We start from the raw sequence: 14,441 nt of genomic DNA, 5'->3' as shown, positions 1-14,441 counted from the left end.
TTCCAGGAGTGTTTGGTTTGGTTTTGGCTTTAGGGACCGTACACCAAGCATCGATTCTAGAGGAGGCGAACAGCACTGACAGCTATTCTTTGTCTCTCGTCTGGGCTTTGCACGGAGCTCGACGTCGTTTCCATGGGTGAGAAATACCACTGCCACTACCTTGATAGCGTTCCTGCCTCCATGGTTCCTGACCTGCCTAGAAAGGGAGGACCCTGGAGACTCTTGTTCTACAGCTGTCCTCAGGATACCCTTAATTCCCAGGCGCAGGGATAAGCTTGTCTGACCCCATTTGACCCCGCCGCAGGCGCCAGGCGTCCTCATTTATTGTGAGGCCTAAGAGTCCTCAAGGCTGCCTGCCTACTCCCCCGTCCCCGTCCCCCCCCCCCCCCCCCCCCGCCAACCACCACCCACCACTCTCCTTGTCCTGTGGGGGAGTCATATGCCTCCTTCCTGTTGTCTAAGCTTCCCTCTTCCATAGGCACAAGCCTGCCCCTCTGCGTTTTTTACTTTAAAACGGGTGTTCTGAGGATTGTCTCTAGTTCAGGTGATGTGAGAGAACTAGGTCTGAGGGAGGTAGACGGCAACATTAGTGGGGATCGGTGCTGCATTGCTAAATGTGGCGCAGGGAAGGGAAACACATCTGGGATTCCACGGGGCAGCAGCAGATCTGTCACTTGGGCAGAGCCTTTGAGCGCTCTCAGGTAATTTCCAGATATCTATTGTTTGCTTTAACCTGACATTCATTTGCATCTGACTGAGTCTGGAATTTTTGCTGGGACCCTGACTGGGCAGGCTATTTCTATTCCCTCCTGCCTATGCTCCCAGGAGAGGTGGAGACTGTCTTGGGTTTGGCTTGGAGGATGTCGATATGCCTCATTTTCAAACTAAAGATCTAGAAGAGACCAGCAAGAAACAGCACAGAGTCTACGTAGGTGGATACCAGAGAATCGCCTGGAGAGATTTACAGGTGTGTTCTGGACTTTGGGAACCGTGGACACACAGAACCAGCTACCTGTTTCGGTGAGAGAAGTTGGAGATGGGACTGGGGAGGAGTTGGGAGGGGAGGGGTGGGAGGGTTGCTAAACAGCCTTTGTTTCTAAGAGTCAGCAAAACGCAGGTATGCTAACTTCCCCCGGGAGCAGGTGAGTACCACACACCAGGACCCCTTCACCAGAAGGGAGATCTCCAGCAATGGGAAGAGAATTGAAAACCCCACAAGATTACTCCCCCAGGAGTGAGAGCCGGCATGAATGTGTTGCCACAGATATACCAACATTCAGGAAGAGTTGAACCTATAGGCCTACTGTGGTCTGAATGCTCTCCCATCCCCTAATGTATGTTGGAACCCAATACATAATGAGATCATATTAGGAGGTGGGGCCGATGGAGAAGTGATTCAGTCATGATTACAGGACAAGTGCCCTTATAAAGGAGGTAATTAGAAAGTGTCGTTCTTGGCCCCTTCAGTCATGTGAGGAACACCCACATTTCATCACCTATTCCAGCAAGGAGTGGACGCTCACCAGACACCAAATCTGCCAGCACCTTGGTCTTCAAATTCCCACCCTCCAGAACAGTGAATGAACAATGCATTCTTTGCTCTTTAAGTTTCCCCGTCTAAGATGTTTTGTTACAGAAGCCACATAGACTGTGACAGAAGCCTGAGTCAGAGACCAGTGATTGGCAAAGCAGAGGAGAGAGAAGCTGAAGCAAAGATACGGCAACCAGGAGATCACACACCGGAGCCTACCTCCTCCAGGAAGGCCAAGAAGTCAATGGAATGGCCACATCTCAGTTTGTTTGGACTGCACCTTGTAAGAGCTAAAACACACAGATCCTGGGATGGATCAGGAAGCCGGTGCTTCAGTGAGATTTTGTTCAGCTGCGGCATGGGGACAGTAAACACTGACATTATGGTCCTACATGCGTTATCATACATTACGTTAGTGTCCTACGTACGCCATTAGCCTGCTTACTCCTCCCAAAGCCCTTGAGAGATCAGCCTACTTATATCCACTTCAGAGTCAGGGAAGCTAAATTCTGGGGACTCAAGAAACTTGACTGTGTTTACAGCTAGTGAGTGGCAAAGCTGATATTTGAATCCATGTTTCATGTTTCAGAGTCTTCTTGTGAAGCTACAGTTTTTGTCCATGGTGAGTCTTATTCTATTCCTGACCAAACCTGGCCCAACTTCCAGGCCCTAGTCTAGCCCACCAGCCATACAGTTTCCTGGCTGCGGCCTCCCCTGCTTCACTGTGTTTGAGGGGCTGAGTTGCTATACCACCCTAGGCAGTGGGGTGAGGGGGCTCTTCTGATGAACCCCCTACACATCTGTTACCTCCTTCAGTGTGGGTAGTGGCTCTGTGGAAGGTGGACAGGGTCTTTGGAACCTCCCCATGTGATCTGAAGTCTAGTGCAAACTCCAGGCAGTAAATTAAGAGGAACCATTTTTTGGTCAAAGGAAACAGGGAACACTCCAAACCAGACCAGATTGACTTTCTTCTGTGGTTGAAAAACATGGATCTAGATGTAATTACAACTGGAAAAGTCCTGCTGGAAGATGTGCCAAGGTGGTCTCACTGGATGACCACATGTTCCAAAGGGATCAAAACTCACTTGGAAGTGTATGTTCCAATACACTTGGAGAGAGAGAGAGAGAGAGAGAGAGAGAGAGAGAGAGAGAGAGAGAGAGAGAGAGAAAGAGAGAGACAGAGAGACAGAGAGAGACAGAGACAGAGAGAGGGAGAATGAATATATCTTTTACTATTTTGTATTTATATATTTATTCCCTTTTGCACTAAGTATGTAATTTGGTGCCTTACATAAACCACGGAATAATTAGGCTTTCTTCAGGATGTGAGGAAATTTCTTACATCAGAGGAACCTACTATCCAAGCTAAGGTAAGAATGAAGTCCCAGCCACAGGGGCGATGGAAGGGGGACAATGAAGATAAGGTTCATCTCCAGGGATGATGGATGGGAGACACAGCGACACATGCAGTGTCATAGAAGGATGAGTTCTTTTCAACCCTACCTTAGTTTTGTGAATCATTTCCACATACCCTCCCGTTCCCTGAAAATACACTCAAGCCTTAGAAGAAATAGGACATGCAGCCTGGACCACAAGTATAGACCCAGACAGTCCCTAGGTATGTATTTACACACCTGTCTCTGTAAGTGTGGTCCCCAGCTTCCTGATGGTTTGATTCTGGCAGTAACTGGCTTTCCTAGGAGCATAGTGGCATCCTCACTAAGCATGGACTCCCTGTTCTTTGCTAATCAAATCTACCTGGATACTCAGAAATAATGAGTGGTGTGAGGTAGGCATTGGCCACGCCTACCTGTCACCTCTTTGGGAAAGATTAAGTTTTATTAGAACACATACATGTGTATCTTTTTTCCTATTGTCTATGGCTATGTTCAGGGTGTGAGAGCAGAACTGAGACCAAATGGATGCAAAAAGTAAACTGTTAATTAATTGGTCTTTTATAGAAAACATTTTTTTAGATCTTTAATTCAAAGCACCCATAGACATCTTATTTCCCTATACCATAGACATCTTATTTCCCTATACCAATTTAGTGTTAGACACGGAAGTACTTTGACCATGGAAATATAAGGCAAATTTGCTGGAAATATCTGAGAAAAAAAAACTTTTTTTCTTAATAAGAAAGGGGAATTTGAGAAGTGAGTGTTCTTTCCATTCTGTCATGTGAGGACTTGACGTCTGGAGCTGAAGCAGCCATATTATAATCGCGGAGGGGAAAAAAAAAACCCACATAAACACAAACCTGATTCTTCAATAATATCATGTGGTGAGGCAAAGAAACCTGAATGAGTGTGAATTGTTCGACATGGGCATGGCCACGTCAAGGACTAGTGCCTCGCACTCATGGGAATGGCAAACTAACTCCTGGGGTGCCATCCTCAGAGGGATGGCAAAGCTGTCCTCCTGGTCTGAGTACAGTGTATTCCTGTGCAAATGTTTACAGACAATTGACCAGTCTGTGCAGAGACTAGCAACTGTAGTTCCTCCTCCCAGATGCTTACAACTGGAGCCTGCTCACCTACAGAGAACTCCTACAGAGGGGTCTGCCCTGGACTTTTGGAGTTCAGATCTAAGGTGGAACACAGAGTTCCACAAAAGCCAAAAGACTGATGATCTCTGGCTTTCTAACTTTCTCTAACTCTACTGGGAGCTAGAAGCTGTTGGCTTCTGGAAACCTAGCACTGCTTTGCTTATTCTGTGGCTAAAAATTCCTGGCTTCTTCTTTCTTTAACTCTCTGTGCTTAACTAAGCGCCGGGGTAACTTAACTCTTTATTAGTATTCTGTGCTTTAACAAACGCTGAGTATTCTTTAACTCTCTTTTTCATTTGTGCTTAAATAAGCACTAATTTCTGGCTAACATATGCTGTTTAGCAGCAGGGAATTAAATAAAAGGATTTATTGCTAGAACTCCTTTCTTTGGTGAGTCAGCCAGGAGCCCCTCGCTGGCCAGGCAAGAGGCTCAGAGCTTGTTAACTCTTTTTGAACCGTAGAAATGAAAGAAGTCACTCACAGAGGCAACATACACACACACACACACACACACACACACACACACACACACACACACACACACAGGGTGAAGCAGAAAGTGGCTACACCACTTTCTCATTGCTACCTTTTTTATAGCTTAGACAAAAAGTTTATCTATGTAAGAAGGAATTACAACATAGATAAAATGTTACATAAAATGAGGAGTTACAGAAATTATCAAAAACACGTTCAAAGCAGTGTTTCATACTGTAAGCTCATTATAAGTTCAAAGCTACAGTTTTGACATGACCTTGCCTTGCCCTAGTGTATACCTGTGACTTTATCCTTGGATTTGAATGTGTTTCCTTGAACACCAATTTATCCCAAGCCTATATATCTCTCTTTAGTGTAATTATGAAGTCTTATTATGAGAAGTGAGCACATTCTATTCTTGATTCTGACTTTATTGCATCTTTCTACCAAAATGACTAAAACCATCTCTTAAAACTTTCTTCCTAAAATTATTTTAATCATATCAGAAATTCTATAAAATCATTAATTCATCTAAACAGCATTAATCCATGAAAGTTCATCTTCATGTTTATCTGCTGGAAATTTGTCCAACAGGATAGGCTGATGTCCAGGAATAGTTAAACTATCTAATAGTGACAAGAGAAGCATATCAACTGATTGAAACAATCCTGAGATGAAGTCTCTTGGAACCTTGATTTTCAGAACTTACCCATCGAAAAACATTCAAAGACAATGCTAGCCTTAACCTTTCTAGATGGCTCCTGACACTGCCTCCGATGCTGTACGTAAAAACAGACTAAAGTTCTGTGTTGCTGGGTAGTTAGTACCATTCCATCAAAGTACATATGACTCACCTGACCCCTGTGCTGTACCAAAAAAACAAAAACAAAAACAAAACAAAACAAAACAAAAAACATGTTGCAGTTCTGTGTGATCGGAAAGTTGGTAGCACTCTAAGTACACATGATCCACCTTATTCAAAGACTTTTGGTGTTTGCCACTTCAGTGTCTTTCCTTTATTCCCTCATTAACCCCAGTCAGGTCACGTCCCAGCCACACAAGACATGGCAACATTATTAGGTCACCATGCCTGTGCTGGAATGATCCCCTTTCAGAATTCTTGTCTAGTTAACAATAAAAGTCTCTGGTTTCAGTAACTCTTTGTAGAGCTGAATCCAGATTGCCTACTTTGTTTAAAGTCTAAGAGCAACTCCTGTAGAAGCTGAGTCCCAGAGAGAGCCAGGAAAATCTATTGATGACTGTAATGGGAGTTGATTATCAGAGAAACTTTGCACCAGGCAAGTCACTGAAACCCAGTATTTCACACTCATTCTCTCCTCACAGAGCCCAGTAGAAACACCATGTTATTTTTGTCACTTAACAGAGGAGGTTTCAGGAAACTAAACAATTGCTTCAAGTTACACAGTGACAGAGGTCAGACTTGCACCCTGGCCTGCTGCCTCCCAAAGCAAAGATCTTAATGGCTTTTCTACTGTGATGTTCCCACAGATTTGAATTGTGCCCCAACTCAGCTATGAAGGAAGCAAGTTGCTTAATTTTCTTCAACAGCGTCTATTGTTTTGTTCTCCCTCCTCTTCCCTCTCTTCTTCCTTTCTCTTTCCTTTTCTTCCTCTCCCTCCCCCCTTCCTCCTCCTCTTCTTCCTCCTCCTCCTCCTCCTGTTTCCCCTCTTCTTTCTCTTCCCCTTACTTCTGTTTTGGGAGGACAAGGTCTCCCTTGTATAGCTCTGATTGGCCTGGAACTCAGCCTTCCTGTTGGAGCCTCCTGACACCTGGGATTGCAGATGTGCACCACCATTCCTGACACCTGGGATTGCAGATGTGCACCACCATTCCTGACACCTGGGATTGCAGATGTGCACCACCATTCCTGACACCTGGGATTGCAGATGTGCACCACCATTCCTGACACCTGGGATTGCAGATGTGCACCAACCACCACTCTTAGTTTTTAGTTGTCTAGTACCTCAGACTCTCTGCAACAATACTTTCCTCAAGGAGAGAATGTACCTGGCATTAAAGGATGCACATGGGCTTTTAAAGGGTGACAGCCACTCTTTGGAGTGGAAGTGCCACTCACGCGCGCCTTTGCCAAAAGATCTCTTTGCAACGTAAGTGAATGATGGTATGAGCCTTGGGAGAAGACAAGCAGAAAGAAAGTAGTAAGGCATGGTGGGGCCCAACCGAAAGAGCACGTAACATAGCAAGGAACAGGCTGCTCTCTCCTTGTGGCGACACATTGTGTTTCATCAAGAACTTGGCAGCATTATAATCAAGCTGTGGTTTGTGGGCATGGAAAGCCCGAGAATCCATTGTCCTATTTCAGGGTGACCTACAAAATTGTAGGGTTTTGGAACAGAATTTGCAAGAGGCATTGGAGTCATTGACGTGTGTGTAGAGCCAAGCTACAGGGCAGAGGTATGTGTTCTCCAAAGCCTGGGCCACCAGCACCTGCAGATGTTAGCTTCGGGCGTTTCTTCCACTGTCAGGCGCCGTGACCGCAAAGAACCTGAGGAGCCTCAGGACAGCTTCATGGTCACCTACAAATGTCAGTTCCAGTTCCACGGCCCCTCTCCTGAGTGTGCATGCGTAGCTTTTAATGGAAGAAGAATCGTCAAGACCACTCGGACCTTACAGAGAGGACGTGAAAGCAGAGTTCCAAACCCGGGCTTCATTGCTGGGATTATTTTTAAGAGAGCAAGGAAAACAAACCCAAATGGCTTATTATATAACATCCAGATGTTTGGCATCACCCACCCCCAATGAGGAGATGGCTTTCTCATGGTTCATCTGGAGGCTCTGGCCTTGCCATAGACACGCAGAAGAGAGCAGCTCTCTAAGGAGCTTGCTCCAGCGGCCTTGGCCTTGCTCTCCCTGGTCCTTCCAAAGACTGCGCCTTGAAACTTAGATGCTGCAGATGAACCCAGGCTTCAGGAGCCTCTCTAAGTCATCAGATGATTAGCTCCAGCTTGACCAGTGGTTCTCACCCGGTGGGTCACAACCTGTCTGGGGTTGCATATCAGATATTTACACTATGATTCATAAGAGTAGCAAAATTACAGATAGGAAGTAGCAATGGAATAATGAGGAACTGTATTAAAGGGTCGCAGCATTGGGAAAATTGAGAACCACTGAGCTAGCCCCAATGCCTGGTGAAAGAAATAGCCCCTTTCCAGTCAGATAGCCAACCTGAGGTAGCATGCCATTAAAACACACTTGTGGGTGCTCCTGCTTTGACAGTCCATGGACTACCATTAGAAGGGTACAGAGAAGATCAGCCTGGCCCCAGGGCAAGGATGACCTGCAAATGTGGGAAGCCCATGGTTTGGCTGCGATGGGTGAACGCACAGCCGTTAAGTCCATACAAGATCAGAGCAGCCCACATCCCACATGGCAGAGATGGACTCCTGAGTACCCACTTCTAACTGAGGCGCTAAGGACCCCTGATGGCTTCTAGTGTGGGTAGAGTCAGTTTTCCTTAAGAGTGTGGCCTCTGGTAGGCTGACCATGTTTTGTTGAGTAGTCCCACATCTATGGGTGGCACAAATTGGGCTCAGTGAGTTACTGAAAAAGAAAGTAAATGAACCAGTTATAAAACGGAGAGGGATAACTAGGAGAAATTAGGGGGAAGGGGGGAGGTATGGTTAAGATACTGTGTATGAAATTCTTAAAGAATTAATAAAATATTAATATATGTTTGTGGGCTTTTAAAAAGTGACAGTTTCAGCCCGGTGGTGGTACACACCTTTCATCTCAACACTTGGGACACAGAGGCAGACAGATCTCTGTAAGCTCAAGGTCAGCCCTGGTCTACAGAGCTATTCCAGGACATCCATGGCTGCACAGAGAAAAATCTGTCTTGAAAAAAACAAAACAGAAAAGGGACAGACAGATGGCCACATGTCAGCTGACCTTGCTGTATGAATGCCTTGCTCTAGAATAAGGAACCTTAGGCCTGGTTGGTGGAAACACTTGTTGGAGAAGCCTAGGAATCTCAGCACAACCTGTAGGGAAATCCTTCTCGTCCCATCACTGGTAAGCAAACCTGGTTGAGGATTACGAGGGCTTTTATGCATAAAGAATTCCACCGGTCTGTGAATTCTACTCACTTCTGAGCTTGGACTGTATTATTCACCTTCCAGACCCACCTGAGACAAACCCTGCAAAGGAAAGAAATCTTGGCCCCAACCACACCCACCAAAGACCACTCAACTTCGTCTTTTCCTAGGAACCGAGAGCCTGTGCAGGGCTCCTGTGGGTGTCTCTAGTCTTGCTTGTTAGTTTTGGGTGCTCTTGTTAAACTCAAAGAGTCCAAGAGGCATCATGTGATACTGCAGATCAGAATCTCACACTTGTTTCTGCTGCTTTTCTACCCAGGGCAAGAGTAATGGTCCTCAAGTTGCTATAAAGATCCTTTTAACAGTCATGTTTGCTCCTCGATAGAGAAAGCTCTTCCTGACTTGGTGCACTTCCCACCCATACCAGCCTTCCAGAGCCTTGGAACTCTCCTCTGTTAAGGTTCCTAGACAAGCTACATTTTAGTTCTGCTATTCGTTCCTGGAGAAAGAGGAAATGTCTCTTCTTTGTCAATCTGACCACCTAGCAAAGCTACTATTAATTAACTATTAGTAATTAGTTGAGGCTAGGTACATGAGCTTTGTGTAAATTTGTATGAAAATATGTATGGGTTTTTGGCAGAGAAATGCAATTAGACCCTGGTAGATGAGGGAACGTATTTCAGAAGAAATTAGAACAATACTCTTAGGTCTTCAATAAGACCCTCCAAGAAAGACGAAAGATCTGTGGGCCACTTGGAGAAATGGGGCATATTGCCCAGAACCTTGTAAAGCATGTCTTCCCTTTCTGCAAAGGGAAGAGAACTCCTAAGGAGTATCCTCAGCTCCTGGGAACTCTGCATGTGCAGACTAAAACCGCCTTTACAAAAGGCCTTTTAGATGATTCTGGAAGAGAATAGTCTGATCACCTGTAGTCTTCTACTGCTACACAAGTTGACCCCAAGCGTAGAGATTTATCCGAGCCGTTATCACAGTTTCTGATAGCCATGATCACAATGGTCGTGGTTCAGGGTCAGATGTTTTGGGGGGTACTTTATCTGACTGCTTGACTTGCACAAAATGGGAAGTGGCCTTTCCCGAAAGACACTCCCTCTGTGCCTCCCCCCACCGCCTCCCCAGAATATTCAGTTAAGAAGAGGCACTAGAGGCTTAGCCTCTGCAGAGGCAAAGAAAAGAGGTGGAATGATTCGTATTTGATAGCAACATGGCAGGGAGTGGAGAACTCAGCTTGAAGTAGGAAACACAGCAGGGGAGCCAAGCACAGAGTCGACACTAATGTGGTCAGACACGTGTGAGCAGCCGCACGAATCACAGCAGGCATGAAGCTCTAGGGCAGCTTCATGCCAAGGGTGACAAATGGTGGGACCGCACGGCCTGGGCCACACCTGTGCAAACGCAGGTGCCATTCTGACTAGTCAACATCTACATTATTTCCTAGGGCTGGCAACAACTCTCAAGGCTTCTGTGGGAAGGTTTTGAGGGCAGCTGCTAGGGGCGCTAGAGGAAAAGGTCTGAGCTACCCTGGTAATGTCCTCACAAGTGACTGCTGAGTCCCCTCCCAGAAAATGATACAGTCACCACCTAGAATAGATACCCGGACAGACCCATCCCTGTAGCATCCAAGGCAGGATAGCATCATGCTTACTGTACTGGCTGGTTTTGTGTGTCAACTTGACACAAGCTGGAGTTACACAAAAAAGGAGCCTCAATTGTGGAAATGCCTTCATGAGATCCAGCTGTAAGGCATTTTCTCAAATAGTGATCAAGGGGGGGAGGCCCAGCCCACTGTGGGTGGAGCCATCCCTGGGCTGGTAGTCCTGGGTTCTATAAGAAAGCAAACTGAGCAAGTCAGGGGAAGCAAGCCAGTAAGTAACATCCCTCCATGGCCTCTGCATCAGCTCCTGCTTCCTGACCTGCTTGAGTTCCAGTCCTGACTTCCTTTGGTGATGAACAGCAATGTGGAAGTGTAAGCTGAGTAAACCCTTTCCTCCCCAACTTGCTTCTTGGTCATGATGTTTTACAGATCTAGAAACCCTAAAACACCGTCAACAAACCTTCACCTTCTCTAGAGAAATGCTCTACCAAGAGGAACCCAGATCTTTACTGTCTATAACAAAGGGCTGTTCTGATTACCTGGCCTGTGTTCTTCTCCCACACAGATTTCCAGGAGTGTCCCAAAGTCTGCTTTGTAGAGCCGGCTGGTCTGACCCCTTCATCCTCCTCATCCTCTTCACCCATGTATGTATGTATGAATGTATAAGTGTATGAATATATGCATCTATCTATCTATCTATCTATCTATCTATCTATCTATCTATCTATCTATCTATCTATCTATCTATCAGATCTATCTTTCTCGGTATACCCCTGAATGTCCTGGAACTCACTCTGCAGACCAGGCTTGCCTCAAGCCTAGAGATCCGCTTGCCTCTGCCTCCTGAATGCTGGCATTAAAGGCATCCTTCAGTACAGCCTGGCCCTCTTCATCTAGATTAGCTGAACCCAGGCATTATTTTTGTATCGGGCATGCCTCCAAATGCCACGCTCGAAGACTAGGTGCCCAGCAGATGGCGATGTTGGTAAGTGGTGGGACCTAACAGAAGTTGGGATTTGGGAGTTGGGACTCATGCTTTCTTTCCTGTGGGCCATTTTCTTCCTGGCCACTGTGAGGTAAGCAGCTTCCTTCACCATATATTCTTGTCATGATGGGTGTCCCCACCACAGGCCTAAAGCAACATGGCTGGAAACCATGATAAATCTTTCCTCTTCTAAGTCTTCTGAGTTACCTCAGGTCCTCCATCACAGCGACTGAAAGCTGACCAACACAGGCTTTCATTTGATACAGGGGTCCCAGTGAACCCAGGGAGGATAAAAGGGAAAGATACTTTCCCTCTCCTATCCCTCCTAGTCTTCTCCTTTTGAAGACCTTTCATGAGTCACACCTGTGGAAACTATTTTCTCCTGTACAAGGTCACCTTAAGTTCTGTAGCAGAACAGACATCTTTACGGGCCATTTTGCTGTCTAATATCAACAGAGAGTGGTTACTATACCAGCTTCCCATGGCTGTGACTAAAGACCTAAGAAAATGAACAAAGGGAAGAAAGACTTACTTTTGTTTTCATGGTTTCAACTGTTGAAGCTCATGGTCATTTCACCCTCTATTGCCTTTGGGCCTCTGTCAAGAAAGCGAATCGTAGTGGAGAGCTGTGAGCTGTTGCTGACTCAGTCTTTGGCATTTGAGAACTGAGGGGACGTTAGAGATCTAAAGCTGGTTGGACATGGTGGTTCATGTGTGGAATCCCAGGACTTAAGGAGCTGAAACAGGGGGATCGTCACAAGGTCAAGGTCGTCCTGTGCTATATAGTGATGTACAGTGAGCTCTAGGCTAACCTGAACCTCAGAATGAAACCGTTTTTAAGAAAATAATCTGCCTTAGTTAGGGTTACTATTGCTGTGAAAAACCACCATGACTTAAAGCAACTTGGGTAGGAAAGGAAAGGATTTCACTCACAGTTCCATCATCAAAAACAGTGAAGGCAGGGACTCACACTGAGCAGGAACCTGGAGGCAGGAACGGAAGCAGAGGCCATGGGGGGTGGGAGGATGCTGCTTACTGGCTTGCTCAGCCTGCATAGAACCCAGGACCACCAGTCCAGGGATGGCTCCACCCACAAGGGGCTGGGCCCTCCTTCACCAATCACTGACTAGGAAAATGTCTTGTCCACAGACAGATCTTACTGAGGCATTTTTCTTAACTGAGGTTCCCTCTGCTCAGATGACCCTAACATTTATTATCTCTAGGCCTGGAGGGAATCAGGAAAGGAATGTTTTCCTGCACATAAAGAAGCGCAGTAAAGATGGGGCACGGAGGCAGATCCCTGTGGTGGTGTTGATAAGCATTAGAGTTCAGTCTCTTCCTGCTTTATAGAGAATTTCTGAGAGCCTCTAACAAAGCAAAAGCTACATAGAAGGATCTAGGAGCTCATGCTTGACTTTACGGGGCCTTGGAAGAAGGGTTAGTCTACTGGAAGGGAGAATGGATATAACACTGTAGAGATGTTAAGAGTTCAAAATCTGGAGCCAGATGTCCTAGGTTCAAGCCCAAGTGCTACTGTTTACTGGCTAAGGGACCTTAGGCATATTATTTCAGCTCTCACTGTCCCCAGTGTGTGAAGCAGGGAGGTCAGTGGCCCCTAACTCACAGGGTGGCCTTGAGGGTTTAATGAACTGGCACTGGTGATGTTCTTAGCACAGCTCATGGTGAGTGCTACTGCTATTATGCTTCAGAGAGGTTGAAAGTGGATTTCAACGAGAGCCCACTTTAGGCTGCGCAGAGAAAACAAAAATGGCTGCAAAGTAGGCGGTGCTAGGAGGTCAAATACTCAAAGCCACAGCTCTCCGTGTTACCACACCTGTTTCTTATGGCTTCATGCAATGCTAGTGGGCTCCCTCCAGAGCAAACGGAATCTATATATTTAAGAAGTACATCGGCAAAGGCTATTGGCTGTCCAAAATAGACTGTCAAATTGAACCAAAGCAACAGTCTGTGACAGATTTAAAATATCTTCACTAAGTCTTTGATACTTCTGACTCCTAAGCTCCCCACGCCCACTCCTGCTTCTCCTCCGAGTAGTGGCTGAGCTTAGAGGTCACTTCTGATGAACTAAATAAAGAAGAGGTTTGCTACTTTGGGAAGGAAATCATAAAACCTACTGTGTCAACCTCATTCCTTTTAACAGTTGGAACAGGTAAGCGCTAAGTGTTCTCTCTCTCTCTTTCTCTCTCTCTCTCTCTCTCTCTCTCTCTCTCTCTCTCTCTCTCTGTGTGTGTGTTCACACTCAGAGATGAATGGTTCTACATGACTCCCCCAGGGATCATCTCCCCACCCCCACCCTGCCTCCTTCATTCACTACCCATGTGCCAATCTTCTCTGGAAACACCCTCCCGGACATACCAGGAAATAATGTTCCACTGGTCACTAGGGCATCCTTCAGTCCAGCAAGTGTTTATTACAAATGTACCACATTAACTCTGAAGAAAGAAACCTCCATGTTCTGAGGTGTCTCAGGAAGCCTGTATAGCCTTGGAATAACTCCATCTTGAGTACAAATGGTCTGTTCCTCTCCACTAGATCACATTTCCTTGGTCCCCGATTGTCCTTATATGCAGAAATCATTTGTCTTAGTGTCTGTGTCTCACACAGAATTCTCTCTTCCTGAAGGACAAAAATCGTCTTTGAAATTTAGACAGTTCAGTTACAAGAAAGTTCCATTCTGGATCCAAGCCAGTTAAATGTAGGAACTTGCCCAAAAGGCTTCATTGTAAGACAGGAATTCTTTGGTCCTGTGGGTCAGGTCAAAATGATATAATGTTCTAACGGTGTTACAGAGGAAGGGAAAAGGAAAACTGTCACAATGTGTGCGGCAGTAAGAGGGGTGTGTCTGCTAGGTCTGAGTGGATGAATTAGGTGATGAGTTATTGAGAATAAGCCCTATTCAAATGGCGATGTCCTATTACCCTGTTTCACTATGCAGGGTGGGCCCATCCCGAGACACCAATAAGCAGGATCTAAGGTCCTGCAATCAAAAGATTGGAATTAGAAACTCCTTTATTGCCAGCTTTCTTTTACTTTAATGAGATACCTTAGACAATTAATTGACAAAGGAAAAAAAAAGGTTTGCTTTGGATGATGGCTGTGGAGGGTCCAGTTCAAGACTAGCAGACCCCTCTCTTTGAGCCTATGTTTGGGATGATGGATGGCAATGATGGATAGAGTGAACTTCTCATGTCGTA

The 14,441-nt window shown here is 45.8% G+C and overlaps 1 long non-coding RNA gene and 1 other non-coding gene across 17 annotated transcripts in view; both read left to right on the top strand.

Moving 5' to 3' along the window:
- The window catches only part of LOC102551899 (uncharacterized), a 37,285-nt gene extending 30,563 nt beyond the window's left edge, over positions 1 to 6,722 (top strand). For 4 of the 16 annotated variants that reach the window (XR_015641542.1, XR_015641541.1, XR_015641544.1 and 1 more), the window contains 4 exons: positions 34 to 136; positions 891 to 1,020; positions 2,121 to 2,153; positions 6,063 to 6,722. This is a non-coding gene — a long non-coding RNA (uncharacterized LOC102551899). Of the gene's footprint in view, positions 1 to 33; positions 137 to 825; positions 1,021 to 1,467; positions 2,154 to 2,853; positions 2,902 to 6,062 lie in introns of all 16 variants that reach the window. The other 12 variants (XR_015641549.1, XR_015641550.1, XR_015641553.1 and 9 more) reach the window with 9 other exon arrangements.
- A 1,071-nt stretch (positions 6,723 to 7,793) lies between these two features.
- Positions 7,794 to 7,898, top strand: LOC148000058 (U6 spliceosomal RNA). The gene has a single exon (XR_015642094.1). It is a non-coding gene; the product is annotated as a U6 spliceosomal RNA (small nuclear RNA).
- Positions 7,899 to 14,441: the final 6,543 nt, after the last annotated feature.

This window comes from Rattus norvegicus, chromosome 17 (assembly GCF_021556685.1).
Source record: "Rattus norvegicus strain SHRSP/BbbUtx chromosome 17, alternate assembly SHRSP_T2T, whole genome shotgun sequence".
Classification (NCBI taxonomy): Eukaryota; Metazoa; Chordata; class Mammalia; order Rodentia; family Muridae; genus Rattus; species Rattus norvegicus.
The sequence above is the reverse complement of the archived record's forward strand: the minus strand, read 5'-3'. Positions and strand labels throughout refer to the sequence as shown.